A 26,586-nucleotide genomic window follows, 5' to 3' on the forward strand; every position below is an offset into this window, starting at 1 on the left:
TGCGGTGATTTGCCTGCGGCACCAGAATTCCAGATGGATTGAAGTCCCAGCTGCTCCGCTTCCAATCCAGCTCCCTGCTAATGTGCCAGGGAAAGCATCAGAAGATGGCCTAAGTGTTTGGGCCCCTGCACCCAGGTGGGGGACCCAGAACAGGCTCCTGGATTTGGGCTTTGGATCAGCAAAGCTCTGCTGTTGTAGCCATCTGGGGAGTGAACCAGCGGATGAAAGATCTCTCTCTCTCTGTCTCTCTGTCTCTCTCTCTCTCTCTCTAACTCTGCCTTTCAAGTAAATAATCTTAAGAAAGAAAGAAACAAAGAACCAAAGGCATTGCCCTGAGCCGTGTGTGTGTGTGTGTGTGTGTGTGTATTTAATAAAATTATCTCATACCAGTTTCTAATTTTAATTTTTAATGTTTTTATGTCAGTTTTCTGGATTGGCTCTTGATGAGCAGAGCTCTGGAACTCATCAGTGTACCAAATCCACCCAGCTGTCTCTGTCCCTAGTAATTTTTCTTAACCTCACACACTGCAGTCCATACCCTCGCATGCCTCTCAGGGAGTTTTTGTCCTAATGTTGTGAAATGCCTTCTATTTATTTAACACCACGAGTAGTAATCATGTTAGCCTAGCACAATTTCTCTGGGGTAGACATTACTTTGATTCTTATTTTATGCCTGAAATAACTGAGGCCCAGAAGGCAAACAATTTGTCTAAGCTCAGTGAGCCACTAATCCATGCTTGCTGGCTCCAGGTCCTGTGGTCTGGATGAATGCATGTGAATTTTGTTCCTAGATTGGCAGAGGTTGGGAGGATCAATGTGGCTCTCCATAAAACAGTAGGCTGATGTGTGCAATCATTACATGACATGAGCGTCTCCAGCCTGCAAAATCCCTGTGCACCTGCCAGACAGCACCCGGCAGATACAACTGGACACATACAGACCAACTGACCTTCCTGATGCAAATTACACTTGCTCTCTGAAAAGAGATTGAATTGAATTACCCAGTGTGCCTTTTACTGCATTACTTACTATATTGATTTCATCTAAGTACAAAACAGTCTTTGAAAAACTGAAGAGAAATACAATGTGTCCTGTAATATTTATACTCTTTGAAAATGTCAATAAGTCTATAAAATTAATGAGGATGCGTTTTCACAAAGAACATTAATATCTCTGGATAAAAGCTTCAACTGCAAGCTTTCCTACTATGCAAACACAATTTGCCTCATCCTTTAACTTTTACAGAACTCTTATTGAGCAAAGGAAATTAGAATATATTGAGGATGCCAATTCTGCCCTTTCCCCAAACCATACCGGATTCTTTCACATATACATCGGAATTTATGAGAGCAATAGGCTATATATTTCACAATTGCCCCAAAATGCCAGGAAGATGGGGAACGGCTGTGGGGACAGTCTCAAAATAGGGCATCTATTACTTCTAGGAAATGAAATGTAAAACAGAGGCACAAAACTGAGTGTTCTTGCTAAGAGTGTGGCTGTAACCCCCACACTATGTATCCTGACCATAAGAATTCAAAAGTGCTGTTGATTTCTTTGTTTATCTTCATTTGTCTTAGTGATTTTTGACATGTTCTTTAGTGAATCCAGCCCAGGAATGATCTGCCTGTTGCACGTAGAGGTTAATGCACAAGGTTCATTGTGTCTTCAATATGACTTCAGGAGCAAACCTGAGTCCCTCTATAGCTCCAGTGGTCCAAGGTGTGGAACCTACACAGCCTTGGAAAAGGAGCTGAGCAGCTGGGCCAGGCTCTGCAGGGAGACTCAGTTCCGTGCAGCAACAGACCACAGGTGGTTCCTTCTCAGTTACTGCGAAAGCTCATTACTGCCATTTATGTTACTGTATCATGTTTTATTGCTGTAAATAATTTGTCTGCCTGCGTTGCATTGCTTTTAGTTCTCAGGAATCCAAAGAAACTATTACATGAAAAGTATTATGAGAAAATGTGTGCTTCAAGGTTTTAGCACTCACTCCAGAAATGTTTACTTATATACACGTGCAATCTCATTTATGAGATATGAATATATAAGAGAGCTTCAAGAAGTTTGTGGAAAATAGAATTACAAGTATTTTGGTGCAAGATGTCTGAAATCTGAGTGTAGTGTTTTCATGGTACACATTTCCATGCCATTTTTCAAGACTGCTCAAAGAGGCTCTCCAGGACTAAGATGTGACCTTAACATTGAAATAAAGGACTTCTTGTTTGAGAAGATATAAAAACATCAGGAAAGGTACATTGTACTCACAGAGATCACAACTTTCTGAGTTAATCATTTTACTCTGTTGGACATTAAGCATCTTGAGGAAGGAAACTATATTATTTAATTTTTTCTCCTTCACTTCTAACATCTAACATGCAACAGCATTTAAACTTTTGCTAGAAAAACAAGTCATAGTAATGTAGGGAAACAGGTGATTTAGTGAATACTTCAAAAGGTGTACATGAAGGAAAATGGCTAACTATGCAATAAGTGGACCCGTCTGGAAGGACCCGGGACCCCGTTCTGAGTGGTGGAGACAGAGAAAGGAGCCTCTCTCTGCAACCCAGAAGGAAGCTGCACCTGAGCTGAGCTTCCTTAGGGACCAGAGCCACTTTCCCCAGCGCAAAGGTCCACCACACATTCCTCCAGCTCCTGCTGCCGGGCTAGCTGCCATTCCCAGAGAGCTTGCCAACAGCCAGACCCCGCATCTAGACTCCAAGCCACCCAAACATCATCCCACAGAGGAGACAGTTCTCAGGACTACTCTTCAAGCGAGAACAACTGCAGTGGGGGCGAGGTCCGTCCACCAGAACAGGCCCCCACACAGCTGTGGTCCCATGCTGCCTGTCCTCCTCACGCCTTTCTGTGGCATGATGGGAAGGCCAGGGAAACTCATGCTGACTCATGCTCTCGCTTCTCTGTGTGAAAGTTCATGTTCTCAGCAAAGCCAATGCCTTAATCCATACCATGTTCAGCACAAGATTATTTTCCAACTCCTGTGGTGAAGCAGATGGAAACCTAAAGGTGGGAATTTTACTTCACAGATCCTGTTATCTCCTCATTGTGCCATTTCAGTGCAATTAACGTTGATCGAACAGTCAGTATTTGTGAATCTCTGGGTTACACAGACTTAATGAACACAGAGAGGGAAACTAGTCATTGATTTTACTTAGTAAGTCACAGGCTAAGCACAGGAAGGATTCTGTGGGAGTGGGAGAGAGCAGGGAGTAGCCGAGTCTGACTCACTGAAAGAGGATCCCTAGGAAGACTGGACCAAGCAGAGGATTTGAATTAAGCTCTGAATAAAACAGAAGAATTTCAACCAGGTGAGAACATCTGAGCAGTTATAAATGTTCTGAGAAGCAGTAGAAGGCAGAAGTGTTCCCAGAATGATCAGAAGCTCAGTGTGATAACAGATTTTTCTGGACTAATGTCAGGAAGCTGAGAGTATAGATAATAGCTATATCCATTTATGAGTCATGTATGCATCTATGAGTCACATGTTTCATTTGAACACTTCAACATTTTTTTTCATTTTCTTAGGAAATAGAGAAACAGCATCAAATCTATCTTTCCATAATGAATAAGCCCTCCCCAAACAGGTTCCAGGTCTAAGTTAATGTAGTAATAATTATCACCAACATTAAATGGGTGATTAGTACAGATTAGTACAGAGTGCCATTGAAAAGCACTCTTTCTCTGGTAAGCAGAATGCCCACATGCGATCACTTAGCTTCAACTGTTAGAATAACTATAGCCTGTGGAAGTTTAAATCAGCATGAAATTTCCTAAGAAAAGCTTAATGTGCATCAAAATGCATAAAATTCTTCATGGCTGTGATCTAGTAGTTCCAAGTCCAGAATTTTAAACTGAAGATGTAATTATCAGAGTCACAGTGATTGAATTAAGATATTCTCTTCTTGGCTATCTATAATAGATTAGAAACAGCTATATATTAAATATTAGAACATGGTTAAAGATAGCATGAGGCATCATACAATGGAGGTTTACATGGCATAAGTAAATGTCAATAATGCAGACAGGGATTCAAAACTGAGTATAGATTACAAACCCAATTATGAAGCAGAAATAGAAACAAGAGAAAATGGAAAGGGAGGCAAAGGGAAGACAGGTGCAAAATAGGAATTAAGTGTGCTGTTTTCTATCAGATAGTCAGGGAAGGTCCCTCTGACAAGGTGAGATCTTTGTAGAATGAGATAACATCATCTATGGTGAGATCCTTGGGCAGGATGTTCCAGGCAATGGGAAGAGTAGTGCATTGGTCCTCAGCTAGACTCTAGTTGGAATATTTTTAAAGTAGCAGGAAGACCATGCAAAGAAAGTATACACAACTCAAAGTCTTCTTCCTCTCAAAAAATCTGGATGACTGTGAAACAAAGAAACATCTTAACTGCCAAGAAGAAAACAGCTAACTTATCCAGCCTAGCTATTATTGCTCTCAATAGCTTCATCCCGATGGGAGCAAAAGAAAAACTTGATTGGTAAGCAGACAGGAAACAATAGGGTAAACGCTTTTCAAAAAAAGTAACAGCAAAGATTAGTGTGTCTTCTTCACTGCCATACCAAAGAACTTGGCTTTCCTCAAATAACTTCAAATAAGGTGGATTGCAAATCTTCACAATGGATACATTTTGCTATGTAACAAATGTTGCCACTGCACACAAGAACAGATTTGGATGAAATTTCATGACCAACCTATGCCTGGGAAACTCACAAAGCATTTTTCTGTGAAAGCTTAGCTGCCAGTTGTATTGGTTTCGAATTTGAGTCTTGTCACCTTTATGCTAGAGTGACTTACACTTTTCAGTTTTCCATTTTCATATTTGGGTGGCTCAAGATGGGTCCTGTCAAATACAGGAACAAGAGAACTATCTTGCCTGGACTCCCATTCAGGGAAGCTTTTAAGGAAGATATCCTCTCCAAGTGAGTTTATTTGGCCATTTTGTGCCAAATATGTGTTCTTGTGGAAAACATTTACTTGTAAATGTAAGGGCAGCAGGAGGAACATTTTCCCACTAACCACGTATTGTGTATCTCAGTCACTTCCTAACACAGAAAGGTGAGATCATAGTTTATCCAGAGAGGGCATTGAAAGAATTCATCCTTAACTTTTTGTTTGTAAAACACATTTGTGAAATTTCTGGTAGAATCATAAAGATGAAGAGAAGTGATTGTCTGTAGTAAAGGGATACCTTGGAAAGAATGAATGGTTATAGAAATTCCATCAGGTTAAGCTACTGCTGGCAATGCCGGCATCCCATATCACAGTACAGGTTCAAGTCGTAGCTACTCTGCTTCTGACCCAGCTCCCTGCTAATGTGCCTGAGAATGCACAAGAAGATGGCCCAAGTGCTTGCACCCTTGTCACCCATGTAGGAGACCTTGGTGGAGTCCCTGGTTCCTGGCTTCAGCCTCACCCAGACTTGACAGTGGAGGCCATCTGGGGAGTGAACCAGTGGCTAAAGGCTCTCTTAAATATATATATCTTCATATTAGAGCCCCAGCTCTGCTTCTGGATCCAGCTTCCTGATAATGCACACCCCAGGAGCCAGCAGGTGATGACTCAAATACTTGAATCCCAGCCACCCATGTAACAGGCCCGGATAGAATTCTCAACTCCTGACTTGGGTTGTTGCAGGTGTTTGGGGGAGTGAACCAGTGTGCGTCTGTCTCCATCTCTCTGCCATTCAAGTAATAAATAAAGAAATAAATAAATATAAACTAAAACACAATTTTTCTACTGTTATTTGTCACTGCAGAGAGTCTTCAAAAGGCCCTGACATTCAGCCATCTTTGAAATTTCTGGGGTTAGTGTTGTGGTGCAGTGGATAAAGCCACAGCCTGCAATGCTGGCATCCCATATGGGTACAAGATTATGTCCTGTCTGTTCCATTTCTGATCCAGCTCCCTACTAATGGCCTGGGAAAAGCAGAAGAAGATGGCCCAATGTTTGGTTTGTTCCCTGACACCCATGTGGGAGACCCAGATGAAGCTCTTGGCTCCTGCCTTCGGCCTCGCCCAGCACTGGCCATTTTAGCTGTCTGGGGAGTGAACCAGAGAATGGAAGATCTCTCTCTTTCTCTGGCTCTTCCTCCTTCTCTAACTCTAACTTACAAAGTAAATAAGTAAATCTTTAAACAAGAAAAAAAGGAAAAAGAAAAAAAATAATTTCTTTGCCCAATGGTTAGTTTCTAGTATCTGGTGGAATTTACTGGTACTGATACAAAGTAGTAACAAGAATGGAATCTTCATGAAAGAGAAACTGAACAGTAGCATTTCAATTCAAGGACATAAAGTCAGTTCCAGGTATTTTTCAATATGAAAGCTGGTGAGCAATAGACTATATGGCCTCCTTTCCAGAAGTGGTTTAACTTCTGTATCAGTACTAGTTGCTGATAAAGAGTTGGATAGGAGAAAATGGTTTTCAAAAAAAGACTTGTAAATAGGAGAAAAAATGACCAGTTACTTATGCTTTTTACATTTTGGGGAACCCAAATATGTCATCAGGATAGTCATTGCTACAACTTCCTGAGAGATCAGGACTTTGCAGTGATTCTCACAGCTAATCCATTTCAAAGTGAGCTATAGAACATTTAGTCTGGGTACACACAGAAGTTCTGAAAAGTTACCTCTTAGCAGTTTCTGAAAATAATGAAGGTTAGTTAGCAACAGAACCATTAGTCACCATTTGCTGGTTGAATTCTATAAGTAGAATCAACAGTCTAGTGACAGAATATGTTTTTATTCTACCATCTGCTTCATATACTTGCTGATGTATCTTTTTTAAAAGATTTATCTATTTATTTTAATGGCAGAGTTAGAGAGAGAGAGAGAGAGACAGGAGAGAGAGGAGAGGGAGAGAGGGAGAGAAGAGAAGAGAGAGAGAGAAAGAGAGAGACAGAGAGACAGAGAGAGAGAGAGAATCTTCCATCCACCAGTTCACTTCCCGAATGGCAGCAATGGCTGGGACCAAGCCAGGCTGAAGCCAGTAGCCTGGAACTCCAACATTCAAGTCTTTCACATAGGTGCAGGGACCTAAGTAGTTGGGCTATCTTCTGCTGCTTTCTCAGGCACATTAGTAGGGAACTGTATCAGAGGTAGAGCATCTGGGACTCAAACCAGCATCCATATGGGATGCCAGCAGCAAAGGTGGTGGTTTAACCCTCTGTGACACCAGGATATCCTAAGTGACCTTTCTGTCTGTATATATTTCCACAAACTTCCCAGTTAATTAATCTGATTGCATCACAAATGACCACTTTGGCTTGGGTGTTTCTGCTTTCCTATATACTTTAGAACATAAAAGTGTGCTGTAAACTCTATTATTAGCTTTACATAGCGTGCAGGTCTGCAATTTGAAATTTTCATTATTTGAGTCCACTGAGCTCCTTGCGGATTGAAGAGACAGAGTATCACACCCTACAGAGCTCCACTCTGCACTTTGCATAACCATCCCAGTCTTTGTCCTGTCACAAGACAATGAGAGAAGATGTCAAGTCTACTTTTCTTCCTTGGTCCCTCTAAAAATTTCTGTATCGTTGTTTCCCTTCAGCCTTGAACCACCAATGCAAAGGGTTTTTTTTTACTGCTGTGTAGTATTCCATGGTGTACATATCCCATAATTTCTTTATCAAGCCTTCAGTTGACAAGCACTTGGGTTGATTCCATATCTTAGCTATGATATGATATGAATTGAGCTGCAATAAGCATGGGCATACAGACAACTCTTTCATATGCTGATTTTATTTCCTTTATTTCCAGGGGTGGGATGGCTGGGTCATATGGTAGGTTGATATTCAGATTTCTGAGGTATCTCCATACTGTCTTCCACAGTGGCTGCATCAGTTTACAACCCACCAACAGTGGATTAGGGTATTTTTTCCTCCGCATTCTCGCCAGCATTTGTTGTTTGTTAATTTCTGTATGAAAGCCATTCTAACTGGGTTGAGGTGAAACATCATTATGGTTTTGATTGGCATTTCCCTGATGGTTAGTGACCCTGAGCATTTTTTCATGTGTCTGTTGGCCATTTGGATTTCCTCTTTTGAAAACTTCCTGTTTAACTCCTTTCCCCATTTCTTAACTGGGTTGTTTATTTTGCTGTTGTTGAGTTTCCTGATCTCTTTGTATATTCTGGTTATTTATCCTTTTATCAGTTGCATAGTTTGCAAATAATTACTCTCATTCTGTTGGTTGCATCTTCACTTTCCTGAGTGTTTCTTTTGCAGTACAGAAACTTCTCAATTTGATATAATCCAGTTTGTCAATTTTGACTTCATGGCTCAATTTAGATAGTTTGCATGTGTCCAGGAATCTATGCATATCTTCTAGGTTTCCCGATTTGTTGCATACAACTGTTTTTTAGTAATTTTGGATGATTCATCTTATTTCTATGGTGTCTGTTGTTAAATTTCTTTTTTCATCTCTAATTTTATTTATTTAGATCTCTCTCATTTTTTATTTTTTTGGTTAGTTGGGCCAATGTGTCATTTTTTTAAATTTATTTGAAAGAGTTACACAGAGAGAGAAGGAGAGACAAAGAGAGAGAAAAAGAAAAAGATGTCTTCCATCCACTGGTTCACTCCCCAATTGGCCACAACAGCTGGAGCTGCAGCAATCCAAAGCCAGGATCCAGGAGTTTCTTCCAGGTCTCCTACATGGGTGCAGGGGTATAAGGACTTGGGCCATCTTCTACTGCTTTCCCAGGCCATAGCAGAGAACTGCATCAGAAGTGGAGCAGCCTGGACATGAACTGGCACTAAATGGGATGCCAGCACTGCAGGTGTCTGCTCTGCCCACTATGCCACAGGACCAGCCCCAATTTTGTTTATTTTTTTAAAAAAACAGCTTTCATTTCACTGATCTTTTATACTTTTTTGTTTTAATTGTTTATTTATTCTCTAATTTTAATTATTTCTTTTCTCCTACTAGTTTTTGGTTTGGTTTGCTGTTTTTTTTTATAGGTCCTTGAGATGCATTGATATCTTATTTATTTCCAATTTCTTAATGTAGGCATCAATTGCTATAAACTTTCCTCTAAACGGTGCTTTTGCTGTATCCCATAAGTTTTGATATGCTGTATCATTGTCTTCATTTTTTCCATAAATCTTTTGATTTCTCCAATGACCCACTATTCATTCAGGAGTATGCTATTCAGTCTCCATGTATTTACATAGGTTCTAGAGATTCCTGAGTTGTTGATTTCCAGTTTCATTCATTGTGGTCAGAGAAAATTCATAGTATGATTTGTATGTTTTTGAATTTGCTGATACTTGTTTTATGGCCTAGTATGTGATTTATCCTAGAAAAAGTTCCATGCACTGGTGAGAAGAATGCATATTCTGCATCTGTAGGATGAAAAGTTCTGTAGCTATCCATTAGGTCCATTTGGTATAAAGTGCCAAATAACTCTTGATTCTTTGCTGATTTACTGTTTGATTCATCTGTCCATTGCTGAAAGTGGAGTATTGAAGTGCCCCATTACTATCACAATACTTGTGCTTTTTTTAAAATTTATTTGACAGCTAGAGTTATAGACAGTGAGAGAGAGACAAAGAGAAAGGTCTTCTTCCGTTGGTTCACCCCCCAAATCCGCTCTAGCTGGAACTGCGCCGATCCAAAGCCAGGAGCCAGGTGCCTCCTCCCAATCTCCCATGCAGGTGCAGAGGCCCAAGCACTTGGGCCATCCCAAGAGCTGGACTGGAAGAGGAGCAGCTGGGACTAGAACCGGTGCCCATATGGGATGCTGGCGCCGCAGGCAGAGAATTAATAAAGTGAGCCACGGCGCATGCCCTGCAATACTTACACTTTAAGGAAGGTATTTCTTGATGATAAAAGCTCACCTCAGGGCCAATGTTGTGGTGCAGCCTATTAAGCTGACATTTGCAATGCCAGTATCCCTTACTAAGGTGCTGGTTTGAGTCCTAGCTGCTCTGATTCTGATCCAGATCCCAACTAATGTGCCTAAGAAGACAGCAGATGATGACTCAAGTGTTTGGGCCCATGCCACCCATGTGGGACACCAAGACAGAGTTCCTGGCTTTTGGCTTCACACTGCCCCAGTCCCAGCTGCTATGGGCATTTAGGGATTGAACCAGCAGATGGAAGATTCTGTGTGTCTGTGTGTGTGTGTGTGTGTGTTCTCCTTCTATGTTGATTTATCTTCTAAATAAATAAACAGATGTTTTTCAAAAAGCTCATCTTGCCATGATTTCTGTGAAATGTTCTCTCACTATTTGCTATATGGAAACTACAAGGAATATTGAAGTTCCCACATCTCAATGCACTTTCCTTTCAAGTAGTGATTGGCATTTACCTCCCTGAACTTACCTCCACTGAACTGAAGGAACATAGAGAGAGAGAACTTGTCCAGTGTCACCATCGGACATCAAAGGAGAATAGATTGAGAAAATGATCCTCAGTATGAGAGATTTCCTGAAGCAAACTCTGAGTCAACACGCCAGCAAGACCTGCTGACTTACCTCATATGCCACTTTCACATGATTTTACTCATGTCTCAACCACCTCTCTGGAGATTGTGAGAAAGTATTTTAAAATAAACAAAAACCTGTTTTTACTACTTTTTCTTGTGTCAATGATGATCTCGAGGGCTGCAACCCTGAAGATATCACTAAGTCCATCAATGTGGAAGATAATTTTTGGAAATAGCTTGAAAGAGTGAACTGGAGAACAGCTTTCTAAAGTAAGCAGTGATAATTCAAGGGCCAGCCTTTAGGCTCAGTGGATTAAGCTACTACTAGTGATGCCACCCTGTACAGGGGCTGCTGGTTCAAATCCTAGCTACTTGGCTTTGTATCTGCTTGCCTTCTAGTAAGCCTGAAAAGCAGCAGAAGGTGGCCTAAGTGGTTAGACCCCTGCTATGTATGCAGGAGATCCAGATGGAGTTCTGGCCGCTGGCTTCAGCCTGGTACAACCCTGACAATTATGGCCATTTAGGGGAAGGAACCAGTGGATGGGAGATCTCTCTGTCTCTCTCTCTCTTAAATAAGTGAATAAATAAATAATTAAAAAAAAATAAGTTGGCACTATTTCTAAGAGAAGCCATAATACTGGGTTAGTAGCAGGCATTTATACAATAAAACAACTAAGCACCAGTTGAAAGGATACATTCTCCCAAGAGTATCTATCTGAAAGGAAATGGCTGTGTAAGAGTTGATTCAAAACATGATATTACCTATAAAATATGCTATATTTTATTATTCTCGCTCTCCCCCACCTCCTTCCTCACCCTTACTTCCCTCAGTCTTCCCCCATCTCCTTCCTCTTCTTTCTCTCTGCTGTCTCCCTCCACCCAGTTGGAGGAAGGCTCTCACTGCTCTCCCTGTTTGCTGCCCACAGTGTGGACTTGGGGGAGTCCCATAAATGCCAGATAGATGATTAGTAGAATTAAACCTGTTTCTGCCTCTCTCTGCTTATAACTCTGCATCTCACGTAAATAATAAATCTTTAAAGAAAGTCAGGCCTCATTCAGCAAATAAATCAAACTGCAGGATAAATTACTGTAAAAGATAAAAGCATACTTTAGCAACAATAGATAAAAATCAGAAATCATTTAAAATATTCTAGGAGACCTAGCCAGTTATGCATCGTATCCATGTATTGCTTCCCATCAGTGTATTGCATATCTGTTTATTGCTCTCTGGCCAAATTATTATGGCAGTCATCTAGGCACATCTTGGCACCGGCACTAATTAGAAAAGATCCTTGAACTGAATTTGAGTAGAGCCCTGGTACTGAGTGTTATACCCCTGAGGGATGCCAAATCCAGTTACTGGTCCATTAAAGTGTTAGTGGCTGAAGTTGAATAGCATGGAAACAATAGGGGAAAAAAGGAGATATATCTTTAGGGGACTGGCTGTTCTGTGCTGGGTTTCCTGTGTGGAAAATCAAACAGCTTGCAATTAATTGTTTGCAAAAGTCTTTGTTGGTGATGCCAACAAAAGCACTGGATAGTGTGTCTGCTCAAAGCAAAACACATCAAATTATGTATTCAGCAGATCCTTATTATCAGAACCTTGGTCATGTGAGTTATTTGCTTTTCAGTCGGGTTCCAGGAGGCCCTTCCTGCGAACATCACTCCTGGCCTGTTACACACAGAGCTGCCAAGGCAGAGCCACAGGTGGCCAGGACTTGGCAAGGGATAAAACAGCAGCCATGCTGAAGACAATGAAACAGGGACAGGATTTTCCATCTGCTTTCACAGCGGACAGACATCACAAAGAGTTTCTTGGGGGAAAACTGGGCTTTGTACTTGAATAACAATTTCCTTACATTACCAAGATCCTTCTTAAAATTTGGGAATTCTTTATTTATAGCAACTGATCTAAACATCTGCATAAAAATAATAGTTTAGCTAAATAATGAAAGGCTATGTTTTCTTTACATTTTCCCCTTATTTATTTTTTTATTTTTGAACACAAATTGCTGATGTTAATTTTCTCTGTAGCAGCAAATGAAATATGTGTACCAAGAATTTCATAAATTCACAAACTTCACTTTCCTTCTTACCTTTAGCCACAACACACAGACAGTGGGGGTGCTCAGAATATGTAACTCAGTTAACAATACTACCTTCTATGATTTTTTTTAATCAAGATGTCCCTTGTCTTTTTTTTTCTTTACCAGTCTCATTCTCTCCAAACTTCTGAGACATGAATTCAAGCCTTGTCATAGCTGACAGTTTAATTTTTACCCTACATTATGTTCTGTATATGACTCTATCTCAACACTTTGTTTCATCTTCTATAAATTCTACGAATTAATATATATATGAATATTCAAATGTATATGAGTCTATGAGGGTCATTCAAAAATTTCATAGAAAAATAAAATTAACAGATGAGTTTATTTTGATGCAAAAAATCTTTCCTTGACTCCAAGCTTATTTTTTTGTAATATGCACCTTCCATGAACATTGTGAGGACTCCTCATGTATAAATAAACATGTGATCCAATAGGCACATACACACACAGGTGCATCTGAGCAAATCCATGCACTTTTGTCCAGATTCTACTTGCTACCCCTGTTCTCTGGGATTATAAATTCCAGCCCCTAAAATATGGTAAATATAAACTAAGACCTATGCCAGGGAATCTATGTCCTAAATTTGGCTTTGCTATTTTAGAAACAAATGAGATGGAACCAGTTCAGAGCTCTACTTTCTTTGTCAATAAAATAGTTATAAAATGTTCATAGTTTACTGTTCACAGTTAAGATCAAGTGAGCTAATGAACACCAAGGCATTTTTAAGAGGCACATGATTGGCACATTTGTGCCTTGAAGAATTCTTACCATCTTTTTAAATTAAAGTAGCTTAGAATTTAAAAGAAACTTGTGCTACAACTAGTCTAATGTACCAAAATTCCAAAAAACTAGTCTAAATACCAAAATTCCTTCTTATTTTCTGCAAATTGTCACCTGTTTCTATGTGAATACATTTAGTGAACTCTTTGTGTCTGAAATCAACAGGTTCTGATCTTAATAACATGTATTGTAATGAGCTTTGTGGCACAGAGGGTAAACCCTCCTCTTGCGTTGCCTGCCTCCTACATCAGAGTAAGTTCAAGTCCTGCTCTGCACTTCCAGCCCAGCTTCCTGCTAAGGTACCTGGAAGCAGGTGATGATGTCCTCAGTGTTTGAGTTCCTGCCACCCACACAGGAGAGCAGTAGGGAGTTCCTGGCTCCTGACTTCAACCTCACCTAGCCCTAGCTGTTGCATCCATTTGGGGAGTGATAGAAGAGCTCGCTCTCTCTCTTTAAATAAATTTATTTATTTGTTTCAAATAAATAAATAAATAAATCTTTTTGATAAAGAAATAAAATGATTAAATTATGAAATATTCATGTAGCACCTTAATGAAAAACCATCTATTTCTACATACAATTTAACTAAGCTTTGGAGACCTATCATTCAGCCAAAAATGAGACTTAAAAGCACAAAAAATATATGATTTCATTTATATGAATTTCAAGAATAGGATGAATTATTTCATGATGATATAAGTTATAATTACGGTGCTGACATGAGTGAAGAAGGAACCTCTTAATGTAGTGGAGATACTCTGCATTGATATTGATACAAAGATTGGATCTGTCACTTATAAAAGTTAATTTATGTATATATTTAAGAATTGTACATAGAAAAACTACCAATAAAGTTTTATAACTTTAAGATAGCTTATTCTAACTAGCATTGTGTGTAGTGTGATAATCTACCTCCTGCACAGTCATCATCCCATATGGGATCCAGTTCATATCCCAGCTGCTCTAGTTCTGATTCAGCTCCTGCTAATGCTCCTGGAATATAGCCCAAATTCTCAGGCCCCTGTACCCACATGGAAGACCTGGATGAAGCTTCTGACTTTGGCCTGGTCATTATGGCCATTTGGGAAATGAACCAGCAAATAGTAGATAACTCTCTCTCTTTTCTCTCTCATTTCTTGCCCTCTGTCTCTGTAACTCTGCCTTTCAAATAAATACATTTTTTTTGAAGACAGAGTTAGACAGTGAGAGAGAGAGAGACAGAGAGAAAGGTCTTCCTTCCATTGGTTCACCCCCCTAAATGGCCACTGCGGCTGGCGCGCTGCACCAATCTGAAGCCAGGAGCCAGGTTCTTCCTCCTGGTCTCCCATGCAGGTGTAGGGCCCAAGTACTTGGGCTGTCCTCCACTGCCTTCCCCGGGCCACAGCAGAGAGCTTGACTGGAAGAGGAGCAACCGGGACAGAATCTGGTGCCCCAAACAGGACTAGAACCTGGGGTGCTGGCCCCGCAGGCAGAGGATTAGCCAAGTGAGCTGCGGTGCTGGGCTCAAATAAATACTTTTAAAATAAATAAATGAGGGGCTGGCGCTGTGGTGCAGTGGGTTAATACCCTGGCCTAAAGCGCCAGCATCCCATATGGGCGCCAGTTCGAGACCCAGCTGCTCCACTTCCCATTCAGCTCTCTGCTATGGCCTGGGAAAGCAGTAGAGGATGGCCCAAGTCCTTGGGCCCCTGTGTCTGCATGGGATGACCCAGAAGAAGCTCCTGGCTCCTGGCTTTGGATTGGCACAGCTCTGGCAGTTGCAGTCAACTGGGGAGTGAACTATCGGAAGGAAGACCTCTCTCTCTCTGCCTCTCCTCTCTCTGTGTAACTCTGACTTTCAAATAAATAAATAAATATTTTAAAATAAATATGTAAATAAATGAAATAAGATAGCTTATTATAAAATATAATTCATCTTTATTTTCTATCTCAGCCTCTTTAGAATATACAAAAACAACTTTGCATGTGGTAGAGTCTAGTTAGCAAGAGTTGCCAAGGGCTTAATTTGAATTAATTACTGTGTTTGTAGAAGAGGAGTTGCTCTAAATTTGAGTGTCTTGGCAGAAAGAATGCATATTTAGCTCTTCTGAATGTTCTTCTGTCAACTTAATACAAGAACTTATGAAAATGAGCTACAGTGCTTCCCACTGATGATGGCAGGCTGCATAAATAAATATGTTTTAAGTAGCAAGTACTTTATTCACTACTAAGGCAAAGTAGATATGAACTGGATCAACACGCAGACTGAATTGAGAAAGAATGGCCTTGCAATTTTTAGAATCCTGTAGTAAATTCTGATTAAGGTGACTTGTTCCTCAAACTCTTGAAAAATGGAGTTTTGTGAAGAAAACCCCACTGAGAGAGCCGTTCTAATAGTGTCAGAGCCTGAGGGCCATCAGGTCAGGAACCGGAAGTACTGAGTCACTGCAAGGTGCCCATGCTCACGATGTACGGAAGCTTATGACTCCCCCGAGGTCCAGCCTGCCCAGAGTCTGCCTACTCTGGTAACTGTGCACCTGCTGGGCACCTGGTGGCCTCTGCTGGCACTCTTAATCACAATCAATACTTTGACTTACTTAAAACTGTTTTACTAGCATCTGTATCCTTGAGGGACATGGTTAAGATAAAAGTAAGAATTAAAGAAAAATAGAGAAGACAACTGCCTAGAATATCTACTATTTTAAAAAAAATAACTCATCAAAGGAAAAGAGAGGGAGAGGAAAAGTTCTAATCCCTTCTGAGAGATACAGGAAGGAGTAAGGCTGCATTACAGAACTGAATGTAAATTCCTTTGATGAGGAGTAAGGCTGCATTACAGAACTGAATGTAAAATGCTTACACTTTGTGTTATGACACTGCGATGTAGCCAGGGAATATGAAGGAAAGAGAGCATTTCTGAGATGCAGGGGAACTAGTAACTTGAGTTCTACCTTTAGGAGGTCCCAGCCTCACCAGAGGACTTAAGAATCTCCTCTGTTGATTCACTCTCCAAATGGCCACAACAGACAGGGCTGGGCCAAGCTAAAGCCAGGAGCAAGGAACTCCATCCAGATCCCCCAAGCCCTGGGGCCATCTCCTGCTGCTTTCTCAGGCACATTAGCAAGGAGCTGCATTGGAAGTGGAGCAGCCAGGACTTGAATGGACACTGAAAATATTCATGTTTGCAGATGACATGATATTGTATATGAAAAAACACGAACACACCACCAACAAACTTTTAGAAATGACAGCCAATTCAATAAAGTTGCAGATTACAAAATCAACATACAAAAAACAGTGGCTTTCTTATACGCCAATAATGAACTCACCAAAGAATATTAAAGAAAGAAATCCCATTTACAGTAGCAACAGACAAAAAATCAAATGTTAGAAATAAATATAACCAAAGAAGTAAAAGATATTTATAATGAAAATTATACAACACTGTTGAAAGAAATCATCAAGGACACACAAAAAAAAATGGAAAGAAATTCCTTGCTCATATGTTGGAAGAATTAAAATCATTAAAATTCTATACTACCCAAAGCAATCTACAGATTCAATATAGTCCCTATCAAAATGTCAATGGCATTCTTTATAAATTATAAAAACAATCCTAAAATTCATATGGAATCACTGAAGACCTAGAATAGCCAAAGCGAACCTGAGCAAGAAAAATCAAGCTGGAAGTGTCACAATACCTGACATCAAAGCATACTACAAAGCTATGGTAATTAAAACAGCAAAGTACTGGCATAAAAATGACTCATAGCCGGCGCCGTGGCTCAATAGGCTAATCCTCCACCTTGCGGCGCCGGCACACCGGGTTCTAGTCCCGGTTGGGGCGCCGGATTCTGTCCCGGTTGCCCCTCTTCCAGGCCAGCTCTCTGCTATGGCCAGGGAGTGCAGTGGAGGATGGCCCAGGTGCTTGGGCCCTGCACCCCATGGGAGACCAGGAAAAGCACCTGGCTCCTGGCTCCTGCCAGGATCAGCGCGGTGCGCCGGCTGCAGCGGCGGCCATTGGAGAGTGAACCAACGGCAAAAGGAAGACCTTTCTCTCTCTGTCTCTCTCTCACTGTCCACTCTGCCTGTCAAAAAAAAAAAAAAAAAAAAAAAAAAAAAAAAAAAAATGACTCATAGATCAATGAAACAGAACAGAGAGCTCAGAGATTAATCTATGTACGTACAGCCAACTAATATTTGACATAAGTTCCCAGACCATAGACTGGAGAAATGATCCTTTCTTCAATAAATGGTGCTGGTAAAACTTGATGTATGTATGTAGAAGAATAAAATTAGATGTATACCTCTCACCATATTTGGAAATCACCTTAAAATGGAGAAAAAATCTACATTAGAGATCTGAGACTACGAAATTGCTAAAAGAAAGTGTAGGGGAAGTAATTCAAGACACTGGTGTAGGTGATGACATTTTAGCTAAGACCCCAAAACTCAGGAAACAAAAGTGAAACTAGACGAATGGGATTATATCAATCTCATGAGGTTCTGCACAGCAAAGGAAACAGGCAGTAGAGACATCTAACAGAATGGGAAAAAATATTTGCAAGTTACTTATCCAACAAAGGATTAATATCCAGAACATATCAACAACTCAACAAACTCAACAACAATAACAACAAAACCAATTCAGTCAAGAAATGGGCAAAAGACCTGAATAGACAGCTCTCAAAAAAGGAAATACAAATGGCCAACAAATATATTTTTAGGTTTATTTGCTTATTTATTTATCTGAAGGTCTGAGTTACAGTGAGAAGGGGAGACAGAGAGAGAGAGAGAGAGAGAGAGAGAGATCTTGCATTGCTGGTTTACTCTCTAATGGCCACAATGCCAGTACTGGGCCAGACTGAAGCCAGGAGCCTGGAAATTCTTAATGGGTCTCCCATGTGGATGCAAGGGCCCAAAGACATAGGCCATCCTCTGCGGCCATCCCAGGCACATTAGCCAGGAGCTGGATTGGAAGTGGAACAGCCAGGACATGAGCCAGAGCCCTTATGAGATGCCGGCTCTGCAGGACCTGCTGAGCCACAGTGCTGGCCCCCAACAAATATATTTTTTAAATGGTCAATATCACTAACCATAATGGAAATGCAAATTGAAACTACAGTGACATATCACTTCACCCCTGTCAGAATAGCTATTATCCAAAAGATGGAGACAACTAATGCTGGCGAGGATATGGAAAAAGGGGAACACTTATACACTGTTGCAGGGAATGTAAATTAGCACATCCACTGTGGAAGACAGTATGAAGATTTCTTTAAAAACTAGAAATATACTTTCCATATGATTCAGCAATCCCACTATTAGGTATACACCCAAAAGATAGGAACACACTGTATCAAAGAGATAGCTGCACCACTTACAGCAGCACTGCTCACAATAGCCAAAATCTGGAGTCAACCAAGGTGTCCATCATGAGAAGTATGGATAAAGAAAATGTGATATATATATATATGTGTGTGTGTGTGTGTGTGTATGCATATATACATATATAAACACACACACATATATACAATGGAATAGTATTCAGCTATAAAAAAGAATGAAATTTCAGCCAGCGCCAAGGCTCAATAGGCTAATCTTCCACCTTGCGGCACCGGCACACCGGGTTCTAGTCCCGGTCAGGGCGCCGGATTCTGTCCTGGTTGCCCCTCTTCCAGGCCAGCTCTCTGCTGTGGCCCGGGAGTGCAGTGGAGGATGGCCCAAGTGCTTGGGCCCTGCACCCAATGGGAGACCAGGAGAAGTGCCTGGCTTGTGCCTTCGGATCAGCGCAATGCGCCAGCCACAGCACACCGGCCACAGCAGCCATTGGAGGGTGAACCAACGGCAAAGAAAGACCTTTCTCTCTGTCTCTCTCTCTCTCTCTCACTGTCCACTCAGCCTGTCAAAAAAAAAAAAAATGAAATTTTATCATTTGCAACAAATTTGTTGCAACTGGAGGACATCATGTTAAGTTAAATAAGGTGGATGCAGAAAGACAAATAAGGTGTGTTCTCCTTTATATGTGGGAGCTAAAATTAAAAAAAAAATAAAAATAAAAAATAAAAAATAAACAAAATGCCTGTCAGTACAAGTCTCTACAAATTCAGTGTTTTGTTAATACTGGTTTTAAATTTTTGTCAAACAAATTGCTAAGATTATATACTGCTATAGTTTAGTGATTTTGTAAGTATTTTAAAATTACCTTTATATGAGTGAAGTTGAACAACTTTTTCATTTGATTTTGTTTATAGCCCTTGCCTATTTTCTTGCTGAGCTATAGTCTCTACTTTTTGTTTGTTGAACTCTTTATGTAGTGGAGCATAAGCCTTTGAGCATGATATAAATTTAAAATATACTATCTCAAAAAATTATTAAAAGGACTCTCCCTGCCATTAAGGCAGTGTTGCCTTGAGCGCCTGCGTCTGTAGAGCTGGTGCCTGCCTCCAATCACCTCTTTTCCTCCACATCCCCATCCTATATCTGGGCTGGTTTTCATTTTTATATATTAGGTGTGCTCAAATATGCAGGGAGAAACACTCCAGTTTTAGCCCAACTCATTCTTCTTATTCAGTAAACATTCAATAATATTTATTCTTCTCTATGCAAAGTACTATGCTGTGTGTGGGAGAAAGATTTTACCAGGAAATAAAACAGAACCCTTGAAATGTGAATGTGATTAACCATATGTATCAACCTGAATCGGGCCAGGGGGATACCCCAGGATTGGGCCAAGCATGATTCCGAACATTTCCGTGAGGGTGTTTGGGATGAAACTAAGAGAAGCAGAGTGCTCTTCATAATGTGGAACGGGCCTCATTCCATGACTTGAACCCTACCCAGAGTACCAGAGAATTCTGTGGCCTGATGTCTTTGAGCTGGGACACCACAGGGGCTCTGCAGGTGTTGGCCTTGCCAACCTCCATCAGGTTCAAGCCAACTGCAGACTCACAAGATCTGCCCAGCATAGGGGATGCACAACAAGAGGATGCAAAAGAGGAAAAGGATACCCTAAATCAATCCTGCCTGGAGCAATCCAGCTTTGCTTTTCCATAGGAAAAGGACAATAAAAGCCATTGGAAATCAGTGGCATAATAAAAACAGAGCTCCTGATTGGTTTCAAGTTATGCAAGTGAAGCAGAGTACAGCTCAAAATGTTTTGTGGGAAGGTGGGTGTGCAGTGTATAACTAATAGTTCTTTACGTTCAACTACCATCAACATTAATTGCCATCTTAAATTCCTAGATAAATGGGTCTAGCGGTGTCATCTCATAAAAGGAGAAGAAAAATAGACTTGCTTTCAAATTGTGTTTCCATATCAAGCAAATGAATTTCATTTCACTCACTTGTTTATTCAACAGGGTTGGGACAGGCTGATTAAAAAAAAAAAAAACCTGTCCAGCTCCCCCTCCCACCTCCCACTCTGCCTGACATCTCTCAGTGCCTCCACTGACCACAAAGACAGATTAACAGTAAAAAAGAAAATGAAGGAAAGACAAATAATTATTCCCTAATTAATAATTTTAAAAGCAATAGTTTAGGATAGTCAGATATTGTTTAGCATTTGATGGTCAAAGGATAATTTGTGTAGTTACCTTCAGATTCTTAGATTTTGGGGGGGTTTCCAAAGCCATTTGAAAATTTCATGAGTCTTCTTCAAACAAAACTCTGTGTCCCCTTTCACGCTTTCAATTTTGTAATAACTTATTGAGGTTTCTGTATTTCCGGGAAATCCGTATGACTATAGTGTCCTTTTCTTAGGTCCCAATGAGTCCCCTTCTAGCTTAGGAGCAATAGATTTCTATTTCCTTAGTGGTTATCCTTACATTTTTAAGCAAACACCCCTCATATAAGAGAAATACAGAGGTGATTGGATATGCTAGTTCCAAATGAAAACCCAGATGTCTCCTGTAAGATGTCACTTTGGGCTTCTTATTATTAATCTTGTTTGGAAGATCAGAGAAAGAGAAAAAAGAACAGAATCAAGGATCATTTGGATGAAAATTTTGTCTTTGCTATCTATATTAGATTGTCTGTACATGCTATGACTTTGATATATCTGGTCATTTATAAATAGCTAAATTATTAAAGTAAAATAGTTTCATCCCCAAATTGGGAATCAATTAATAAAAAGAAGTAGATCTTAAACCATAGTGACAAAATGCTCAACAATAATAATTTAATTCCCCTATTAAATTCTCAAAGAAATATAAGTAAAAAAGTATAAAAATAAAACATTTTCCTTCAAAATATTGTGTTACTTATAACCAAGTAAAATAAAAGCATATACCTGAGGAAAAAAATATTCATTTCAAAGTTTTAAATTATTTATAGTAATTATTCCAATTCCTTAAAAGCATCTCAAATATAATTCATGAATTAAATATTGAAAATAATTAAGAACAAGTTATCAGTTAATAATTGCATGTATTTTTCTATGCTTCTTTGGAAATTAGTAACTAAAAGCAGTATTGGCATGGATAATAGACATTAAAACTTAAATTGTTCCATTATTGCTAGTTAAGTAAAAGGTAAATGATAAATCTTACAAAAATCGTCACTTTTCTATTATGATAGTATGAGACAAAAAGAATAATGAAGAGATTGCATTTTGTGTAGCAGTTAAGATGCCAGTTAGAATGCTCACATTCCATCTCAGAGTGCCTGGATTTGAGTCCTAGCTTCACCTTTAATTCTTGATTTCTGCTAATGTCCTGGGAGGCAGCAGTGGTGGCTTAGCTACTTGGGTCCCTGCCATCCACATGGGAGACTGAGTTCCTGGCCTTGATTGGTCCACCCTTGGCTGTTGCAGGCATTTTGGGAGTGAACCAGTGGAAAGGAGACCTCTATCTGTCTTTCTCTCTCTCTCCCCCTCTGGTTTTCAAACAAATAAAAAATAAATTTTAAAAATAAGAATAGGGGCCGGAGCTGCGGCACAGCAGGTTAATGCCCTGGCCTGAAGCTCCAGCATCCATATGGGCACCAGTTCAAGACCCGGCTGCTCCACTTCCAATCCAGCTCTCTGCTATGGCCTGGGAAAGCAGTAGAAGATGGCCCAAGTCTTTGGGCCTCTGCACCCACATGGGAGACCCAGAAGAAGCTCCTGACTCCTGCCTTCAGGTTGGCACAGCTCCAGCCCTTGTGGCCAATTGGGGAGTGAACCAGCAGATGCAAGACCTCTCTCTCTCTCTTTCTCTCTCTGCCTCTCCTCTCTCGGTGTAACTCTCACTTTCAAGTAAATAAATAAATCTAAAAATCAATAAATAAATAAATAAAAATAAGAATAAAAATCGCTTATTACATTCTTGTTTTAAAAGGGCTGGAAGTAAGGAAAATAAGGAAGTTTCTCAAAAAATTGAAAATCAAATTATTGTATCTAAAATAATTCAAAGTTGGTTCTCCAAGAGATATTTGCACATTCGTGTTCATTGCAGCATTATTCACAGTACCCAAGAAGTGGAAGAACTCAAAGATTCATCAACAGACACACAGATAAAGAAAATGTGGTGTGTACACATGAATGGTCTTCAAAAAATTCATGGAAATGCATATTATGAAAAAAAAAAACCTATGTATGAACTTTAAATTGTTTGGGCACCAGAACAACATGCTTTGATTCCATTTTCCATGAACTTTTTTACCCTCATACAGTGAAATACGAAGCTTTACATGGAAGGAAGTATGAGCAGCAAGGATATTATGATAAGTCTAAGAATCCAGCCACAAAAGGACAAACACCATATGACTGAGAGAATGAGTGTCCACTAGTGTGAAGTAGCTAAAGTAGTCAAAATCATGGAAAAAGACATAGAAAGTAGTTGCCAAGAGCCAGGAGAATGGATGAAGGAGTAGAGATTCATTGGGTTTAGAGCTCCAGTTTTGTAAGATCAAAATTTCTAGATACTTTTGTAAAACAATGTGAATATAATTAATATTACTGAACTGTATGCTTAAAAATGGTCAAATTGGTAAGTTTAATGTTTTTTTTTTAATTAAGCTTTTTTAACAGACAAAAAACTCAAGGTTTTTCACACAATACAAAGTGTACCCTGGTTTCGCATGTGAGGGGCTGCTAGTTTAATTCTACCACACACCATGATTTGCCACAATGGTTAAGGGAAGACAAAGGCAGGCTGACAAAGTCACCAATACAAGAGTTTATTTCAATTTGACTGTAGTCGGCGTTTATTATCTGACCAGATTACAAAAATACCATAGGAGACACCTTAGTTCATCCTTCTAATAAGTCTATTGATCTGGTCTTCCCTGTTGCCAGCATCCCCACCCTCTACAAAATGGGTGGTCTTTTTCTTCATCCCACCATGGGCAGAAGATAACTTGAAGGGCCACAGAAGTTATTCGCTTCCTTGAAGCATTTCCCAACAGTATAGATCTCGTGCATCAGATCATCCACGCAGATGATATTGTATTTACCAAGAGAACAGGCAATCAGAGTGTTTTCTGGCGAAGCAATTCAGTTCTTATTGATTTTCCCATAGCCACATTTGTAAATTAGTTCATTTACTGACTTCAAATTTGGGTACCCCCACACAATATACGGTTCCACAATCCTCAGCATGTTAATCGAGGCCTTGTTGAGCTTAACAAAGGTGCCGTAAGATCTGGCAAAGGCAAAGAAGCTGCAGCACTTTTCGGACTTTGGGGCTCACACCATTGGTACCTCTGATCCTGATGACAAATGCCAGCTTGGGTTCTGCAGGTAGGTGGAAGTTGCCAGCTTTTCTTGCCATCCTCGCCATCCGAATTTCAGTTCTGTACATCTGCCTGTATTCCTTGTGATAGTACTTCACTTTCTCATAGATAAGCTTCCTCCTTGCCTTTTTTTCTTTTTTTTGACAGGCAGAGTGGACAGTGAGAGAGACAGAGAGAAACGTCTTCCTTTGCCATTGGTTCACCTTCCAATGGCTGCTGTGGCTGGCGCACCGCGCTGATCCAAAGCTAGGAGCCAGGTGCTTCTCCTGGTCTCCCATGGGGTGCAGGGCCCAAGCACTTGGGCCATCCTCCACTGCACTCCCGGGCCACAGCAGAGAGCTGGCCTGGAAGAGGGGTAACCAAGACAGAATCCGGCACCCCAACTGGGACTAGAACCTGGGATGCCTGCGCCGCAGGCGGAGGATTAGCCTATTGAGCCGTGGCACTGGCCCCTCCTTGCCTTTCAAAGCATCTTTTCGGCAAATTTCTTCCTCAGGCACTTGATCTTCAGCTCTGAGAAATTCCTCTGCTTTTTCTTCAGGGTTTCTGGCACAGCAGGAACCTTCTTCTCTTTGGCACCCTCCATGGTTCCAGCTGGAAAGAGGAGATAAGTTTAATGTTTTAAAACCACAATTAAAAGGGAGAGCAAGGAGGTATCTACATTAGGAACATGTTCTTTTTAAAAAAGAAAAATCTATATTTGCACTCAGATGATTTTAATTCAGACTCTAGCCCTCAAACTAACAGCCCCTCACTCCCCATCACAAACTCATAAATTGAAGCTGAAACCTCCCATTTCATGGTACTCAAAGGTATGTCCTTTGGAAGATCAACTAGATCATGAGTGTAGAGCCCTCAGGAATGGGATCAGAGTCCTCTCTCTCTCTCTCTCTATCTCTCTCTTTCTCTCTCTGTCCACACACACATACCATGTGAAGACACAGTAAGGAGACAGACTTCTGAAAAACATGAAGAAGGAGCCTGGCGTTGTGGCTCAGTGGGTTAAGCCATCCCTTGCAACACCTGCTTCCCCATCTGAGCTCCGGCTCAAGTCTCGCCTACTCTGATTCTGGTCCAGCTTCCTGCTAATGCACCTGGGAAGGCAGAAGAAGCTGGATTCAGTGCAGGGGCCCTGCCATTTACTTGGGAGACCAGGATGGAGTTCTTGGTCCCTGATGCCAGCCTGGCCCAGCCCTGGTTATTGTCAGCATTTGGAGACTGAACGAGTGGATGGAAGATCTGTCTCTCTGTCTCTAGCTCTCTATCCCTTTGCATTTAGAATAAATGAATAAAAATAAATCTTGAAAAAAATAGGAAGAATGTCCTTTAGTCTAGCACAATAACTTAGATGGGTCAGACTCCAGATCCTGAGAATTTAGTGTGTGTGTTTGTAAGTCACCAGTCTAGGATCTTTCATTACAGCAGCCAGAACTAAGAAAGAGGGCCTTCTGACAAACATAAAAATGTCTTTCAAGCTAATTCCGTGGCAGCTTCCAGGCACTGTGATGTTGCTGTCTGAATTAGAGACAAAAGGTCTAAGTCTCTTTTGATTTCTCTTGAAAATTCATGTGTTGCTGTGCTTGTTTATACAGAAATGTGATGATGTGCTTTGAGAAGCAATGAGCTAGCCAAAAGATTTTCTGCCTGCCTTGAAAACCATCATAAAAATCAGTGAGACACTCTGAGATGCAATGACTTTGAACAGTCCTTGTCTCGGTTGTTCAGGAACAGGTTTTTTTTTAAAAAAAATACTGTTTGTTGAACTTCTTAGTGTAGAGTTAATCATATGTGTATAAAGTTAATTGAAAAGAGATCTTGGTAAAAAATAAGAATGGGAAGAGGAGAGGGAGGAAGAAGGGTGGGAATGCAGGAGGGAAGGAGGGTAGGGATCACTATGTTCTTAAATTTGTATATATGAGATACATGAAGCTTATATACCTTAAATAAAAGGCTTCTAGATAAAAAGAAAAATCAGTGAGAAAAAATAGACTAATTACAGAAACACATGAAGCTTTCAGGTCACTGCAGTGGAGGCTAACCCTCTGAGGATACCAACTCCACGCAGGGCAAAACTCAAAATATGGGAGCAGGTCCATGTTCTAACTAGGGGAGTAGACTTTCTCAACCAGCAACAGAAAAGTCTCCTAAACTTTCATTTCTTGTGGTAGTGATGACAGTCTTGAGCGACAGACTTGACCATCAAAAGTCCTCCAATTTCAATGACTGAAGCAAAACACATCTTAAAGTCACCTTAGGTGAACTTTCTACAATGCTAGAGGCATTTTGAAGAAATGTTCATCTTCAGGCAAGTCTAGGAATGTGTGAACCTTCAACACATAAGAAAAAAGGTTACGAGTGATGAAGACAGTCAATTACAATCTCTGAACCTATACTGAAAATGATCAGTGCCTGCTTTTTTATAGATTAGATGATAAGGGCAGTGAGAAGAGATCAGAAAAATGGAGACCAAGGGTGTGGTCAAATGTTAATTTGATGAAATTTCTTGATCATGTTAATGCAAATATTTCCTTAAAAGAGAAAACAAG

The 26,586-nt window shown here is 40.4% G+C and overlaps 1 pseudogene; it reads right to left on the reverse strand.

The window, feature by feature from the left end:
- Positions 1-23,476: 23,476 nt before the first annotated feature.
- On the reverse strand, positions 23,477-24,626 carry LOC100353630 (large ribosomal subunit protein uL30-like; annotated as a pseudogene).
- Between the last annotated feature and the right edge of the window lie 1,960 nt (positions 24,627-26,586).

This window comes from Oryctolagus cuniculus, chromosome 16, assembly GCF_051225735.1.
Source record: "Oryctolagus cuniculus isolate XC-2025 breed Fujian yellow rabbit chromosome 16, ASM5122573v1, whole genome shotgun sequence".
In the NCBI taxonomy this organism is placed as follows: Eukaryota; Metazoa; Chordata; class Mammalia; order Lagomorpha; family Leporidae; genus Oryctolagus; species Oryctolagus cuniculus.